Genomic DNA, 6,542 nt, shown 5'->3' on the forward strand with positions numbered 1-6,542 from the left:
TCGGTACCGAATGGCAGTCAGGCTACCTCTGGTGAGCACTTTGAGGGCTGTGCGGCCCCCCAAAGAAATACCACCCCACACCATGACTGACCCACCGCCAAACCGGTCATGTTGGAGGATGTTACAGGCAGCAAAACGTTCTCCATGGCGTCTCCAGACTCTGTCAAATCTGTCACGTGCTCAGTGTGAACCTGCTTTCATCTGTGAATAGCACAGGGCGCCAGTGGCGAATTTGCCAATCTTGGTGTTCTCTGGCAAATGCCAAACGTCCTGCACGGTGTTGGGCTGTAAGCACAACCCCCACCTGTGGACGTCGGGCCCTTATACCACCCTCATGGAGTCTGTTTCTGACCGTTTGAGCAGACACATGCACATTTGTGGCCTGCTGGAGGTCATTTTGCAGGGCTCTGGCAGTGCTCCTCCTGCTCCTCTTTGCACAAAGGCGGAGGTAGCGGTCCTGCTGCTGGGTTGTTGTCCTCCTCCACGTCTCCTGATGTACTGGCCTGTCTCCTGGTAGCGCCTCCATGCTCTGGACACTACGCTGACAGACACAGCAAACCTTCTTGCCACAGCTCGCATTGATGTGCCATCCTGGATGAGCTGCACTACCTGAGCCACTTGTGTGGGTTGTAGACTCCGTCTCATGCTACCACTAGAGTGAAAGCACCGCCAGCATTCAAAAGTGACCAAAACATCAGCCAGGAAGCATAGGAACTGAGAAGTGGTCTGTGGTCACCACCTGCAGAACCACTCCTTTATTGGGGGTGTCTTGCTAATTGCCTATAATCTCCACCTGTTGTCTATTCCATTTGCTCAACAGCATGTGAAATGTATTGTCAATCAGTGTTGCTTCCTAAGTGGACAGTTTGATTTCACAGAAGTGTGATTGACTTGAAGTTACATTGTGTGGTTTAAGTGTTCCCTTTATTTTTGTTAGCAATATATATATATATATATATATATATATATATATATATATATATATATTAATGCTTTAAGACTATTCTTTGACACATTTTCTCTTCCTTTGAAATTCGTATAGGACAGAACATGGACACAATGCAATTGGGATCAAGAAGAAGGTACAGATATGTTGTAGGACAGCTGCATTTGAAGTGTACATTTAACCTGCATAGCAGTCAAAACAAACTGAAATCTATTAGCATACAAATGTTTGCAAATGATCTTTTCAGATCTTCTCAGAAATTAATCAAGTCCATGGAATGGATATAGACACGAAGATAATTCAAGGACTATCAGAGGTAGAGAGGCGAGGCAGGGGTGAGGGCATCATCCTGCTATATTGACAGTCCCCGAAGGACAATACAGAAGAGGTACTTGCTCTTATTCCTTCCCTTTCTCTAATGTATTTTGTAATAAAATTTGCAAGTGTAGTAAGATCATTGCTTTACTTTACGAGGACTGGAGACCACAGCAGCGATCCTGCTCTTGCCCAACCTCTTCAATGAGGACCCGCGTGGCCTTTATGTCCGGGACAAGGTATATCTATGCACCAATCATATGTTTCTTCATAAACATAAGTGTGCATGCTGATATAAAACTACATCTGAACATTTGTTCTGTTCTTTGTTAATTGTATGTGTATTAATCTTTTCTTACTTTTGTTGACAGATTTCACCGCTCTTCACTCCTTTACTGCACATCGGTGGAAATCCATTTCACCATGAGAGTGAATTCCCGCTGGCCTTTGATGGGGAGAACATCCACGCCCTCGAGGACGTCCCCATAGGATTTGGGGCTCTGCTACGGCTGAATTTTTTATTTTCCCTTAAATTTGCCCAAAATGTCAGAAAAACAATTATGTTGTTATGTTACCGTGTTCTGGGGAGAAGAGAAGTTGGGGGGAAGTTACCAGGGCCGGTCATAAAGATGGCAAACTTCCTAACATAACTAAATGGATATGATATACACACTAAAGCTGAAAAATCTGTATTTAGCTTCAAGTCTACAATATTGTTAGTTTACCTATGATTCATTTGTATGTATGTTTTTATTTTACATCATTATTTGTACTTTTTAAATGTCATGAAAAGCACTGTACAAAGTAAATGTATTATTGATTATGGTCTGACATGTCTGCAGAAATGTTGCAATTTTGTAATGTGTTTTGTTTGGTAAATTGTATTGTAAATATTAATTCACATTTGGGGTGCCACTAAATAAACAATGAATTATTTAAATCAATATTGTGATTATTATTATTATTAAAATATGTCTTTATAATGGAGGGAGGGTGGACAGGGAGTTTAAAAAACGAACCCCAAAAGGGTCTTCAAATAACTTTTAGGGGTTCCCCCAGTTTTTTCTCAACTGTGATATACCAACTCCAGTCAACAGATGGCGATGTACGTCTTTCAGGTGATTCTGCCACTGTGATGTATAATCTAGTGGACGGGACGCTTCTTCATCAACAGCTAGTCAGCCAACTTGGCTCACTCTAACTTTATAGAAAAAGTTTTATTCAATAAATCTAGCAACTCCTCTCCTCTCAACCCCCCCCCCCCCACCCCCCCCCCCCCCACCCAGGACTTAAGGGCATTTATTTTCTTCAAATGTAGTACCCGGACCGAGAAAACCCAATAAGCTTTTTATAGTTACATCATTAGGGTAACTTACCCACACTCCCACCAGTTTCTGAGACAACTGCCCAGACTTTGTAGACTGTTTAATAATGCTTAAACCTCATCTTTATCAAAACCTACGTTCGTTTACATATGGGTTGTTTAAATTGTATCTAATTATATTCCCAGTATTACTTCATCAAATGTCTAGTAATCATTATACACACATACAATTCATCATATTTTCAAATATTCACAAAATCCATAAAAAGTGTAAGAAATTCTGAGGTACTCATGAAAACCATTCCATTTGCGTTTTCAAGGAATCTCCATAGCTATGAAGCAGCTCTCCAAACATACTCTCAGCAGAACCAAAAATAAACCCGGACAATGACCATGGGATCGTCAACGGTTCTCTAACTTCCCAGAGACCACGGAAAAATCAAGCCTCTCAGCTGCTTTCTAAAATATCATCCCTCTTATTATCCAAATTTCAATCATATGATTAAGCATATTTCTATATGTTACTATCCAAACATCAGATTAAGACTCATTTCCACATTCACAACTCTCATGTCAGTCACACAATGCTATTCCCAAACATACCTAATCAATTAGTTGTTTTTCACAATATTTTAACCTGCAGGAATATTTTCACATTTCTATGTCATGGTTAGTTCCTAGGATAATGCAACTCATACATTTACATCTTTTAATACTTCTAAAATGGGGTACATTTTTCAAATAATTACAGGTATCATAAATGGTCTTAACTAGTAAACACAGATTCTAGTTTTCATCCAGTTCACACAGATAGCAGACTTGGCCTCAAAGCCTCCTGACTGGGCCCTGTTAACACCTCCACACAGGAATACACATTCAGAGCCTATGAGGCTTTTCTAAAAACTACACTTTGCGTGTTTCACTCACCTCTTTATTTAAAAAAAACTAGGTTCGAGTTGTGGTATGCACTCAGATCAAAGGTGGGTTCATCTGCTCCGTTCCCGAAGTGTGGTCTCCCTGAGATCCCAAGTTAGAGGGATCTCTCGTGCACCATTTAGCCTGGTCGTCAGGAACCAGGTCATTTACCCAGGTCGTCAGTCACCAAGTCAAGATTCACGTCCCCATTGCCAAATGTGGTTGTTGATTTCTTTAATATCAAATGAGGTAACAAACATATCACACAAGTCAAAGTTATACTTTAACTAAATCTTTATTCGCTTAATAATATGGGAGCAGGGCAAGACAACGCACACATATAAAGTGAATCAATTGAGTGCTCTAAATGATGGCTGGTTGACGAATCACCCCCAGATGATTCGTTGAGAGCCCTGATACAAAAGTACAGTGGTCTTTAATAGCCAAGATGCCCCCTTTCAACCTACATGACAAACAACAGATGTATAGAATGGGTCACAAGGTAAAGATTTGTATGAAAGATACTGTCTGCTGAGAATTATAAGTATCTGCTGTAAAAACAACTCTGGCCCTGGGGTCATCTCTCCCTGGTACCATAGAGAACAGAAACATTAACTCATACTCTGGAATGCGGTCTCTTTAGGTTATATCACCCAAAAGACATTGTAAATCTCCTGTCAGTAGAACACACAGACACAATAGTTCTAAGAACCCTATATTCTGTTGCATAAAACAACCATTGGATGCAATAAAAGTATTATAACATAATGTTGCAGTTTTGCTCTCAGTGTTCATTGAAAGTTGACTAGTAACAACAACTGGGACATAAAAGTCACCCCACCATGAGACCCACTAAATCCGCCCAAGAAGAAGCAAACAAAAGAACTGGTGTTACACATACTGACTAACGAGGTGACACCAATCAGTGCGCCCTCCGTACTAACGAGCTATACTAAAGTCCAACCTCAAAACATAAATGGAAAAACCAAAGCCTGGAACACCTTTCTCCTTAAGACAACAAATAAATCCTATAATTTTTGTTGGACAAGTTTGCTCACCACCAACAGAAACAACTTCCATTTCACATTATAATCAACTACAATGCTTCACCTTCTACAATATAAACATGATGTCTACTGGCTATCAACAATTAAAAACAAGAACAAACACGTATTTCTAAATAATAATATTCAATTGTATTATTTTTTCCTCCTTTTTCATTCTATAGAATCATAAAACACACTAGGTTCTAGAACTCTCATCTTCCTAAAACTCAATAGCTTCTAGAACTCTCGTCTTCCTAAAGCTCACTAGCTTCTAGAACTCTCATCCCCTTGGAACGAGCCCAAACCAAACTCATCTCCAATACAGAAAAACGTGCAGTCAAAATAAATTGTGATCCATGGCAACGCAATGGCTAAACGCAAAACTATGACTGCCCAGCCTTGATACAATAATCAGCAACCAAGTTGTCCTTAACACGGACATGTCTGATTTCAAGAGGAAACTCCTGCAATATCCGTAATAACTTTCCACCTCACTGCGAAGCTTCTCTCTCTTTTCAGGGTTCACTCGATTGGCATGTTGTTGGATCGGGGCCCAGTCCCCAATGTCATGCTCTAGTACATTTGGGTTGGCACATCTGAGAATTAACCCTGCTATTCTATAATTAACTTAATGGTATGGCATGGTATAATAAAAAAATGTTTAAAAAAATGTTTAAAAAAAATATTTGATTGCATAGTCTTATTTTCAACGTCTTTTCAATTACATTGTGCTAGGTGGGATAGCCTCAATATCAAAACACAGTTTTAACGTGTCCAAATCAATAACCAATATGCAGAAACAGTTTGGGATAAATTGAAAACCTAAACATAACATGTGCTATTTACACAAACATCTGCCACAATAATCATATTTCTTGTATTTTTTTAAACAAGCTCCTTATAAAATGCACAAGCACCAGAAACACTGTTGTTTTGACAAGTAGCAATAAATCACTGATATCAATTAGGGGGGAAATCAGGTTGTACGTGATGTTGGAATGCATTTAAATGTAGGGGTCGCTAAACAAAGGAACGCAACACTTATTTGTCATAACTAATCGATATCATGCTAAAATCATTTGTGCGACAGGAGGGAGATGAGGTTGCACGTCCTGTTAAAAATAACAGCTCAAAAACCACACGGAATCTGGGAATAATGTGTACTTACTAAATCTCATAAATAGTACACTTTCAATTCAGAGCCTGGATTTTTTGCAAGGCTAATATCCATATCATGTTGAAATCAATAGAACGGGACAAACGTTTAGGGTTCTACATTATGACCTTATTAAAATACTCCTACTACAATATTTAAACATTCTACATTGTGAAATTAATTAATTGATATCATGAAACAACTGCTTCATGTATTTTCTGATGTTTGATTAGATATATTTTATCATTTACATTTACATTTAAGTCATTTAGCAGACGCTCTTATCCAGAGCGACTTACAAATTGGTGCTTTCACCTTATGACATCCAGTGGAACAGCCACTTTACAATAGTGCATCTAAATCTTTTAAGGGGGGGGGTGAGAAGGATTACTTTATCCTATCCTAGGTATTCCTTAAAGAGGTGGGGTTTCAGGTGTCTCCGGAAGGTGGTGATTGACTCCGCTGTCCTGGCGTCGTGAGGGAGTTTGTTCCACCATTGGGGGGCCAGAGCAGCGAACAGTTTTGACTGGGCTGAGCGGGAACTGTACTTCCTCATATTGCTCAAATGAACAGCAAACCTTGTTTATAAATTTTAAAAAATTAAATGACAAAATACCTCATGGCACAATGCCTCTCCCCTAGATAGTATGTAGGTATGGATATGTAGACAATGTGTGCCATTTTTACATGTATGTAGTTCTGTACTTGAGCTGTTCTTGTCTAATAAGGTTCTTATTAAGTCATATTTCATGTGGACACGTTGCGAAAGCAGCAGCTACTCTTACAATGGGGATCCTAAAACAACCTCACCTGGTGGTCGAGGTCTTAATTGAAAGGTAA

General features: G+C 39.5%; 1 long non-coding RNA gene across 1 annotated transcript; it reads left to right on the top strand.

The window, feature by feature from the left end:
- Positions 1-1,151: 1,151 nt before the first annotated feature.
- Positions 1,152-2,046, top strand: LOC115116731 (uncharacterized). The gene is made up of 3 exons (XR_003861583.2): positions 1,152-1,334; positions 1,421-1,500; positions 1,633-2,046. It is a non-coding gene; the product is annotated as an uncharacterized LOC115116731 (long non-coding RNA).
- Positions 2,047-6,542: the final 4,496 nt, after the last annotated feature.

The sequence above is a fragment of the Oncorhynchus nerka genome, linkage group LG21, assembly GCF_034236695.1.
Source record: "Oncorhynchus nerka isolate Pitt River linkage group LG21, Oner_Uvic_2.0, whole genome shotgun sequence".
NCBI lineage: Eukaryota > Metazoa > Chordata > Actinopteri > Salmoniformes > Salmonidae > Oncorhynchus > Oncorhynchus nerka.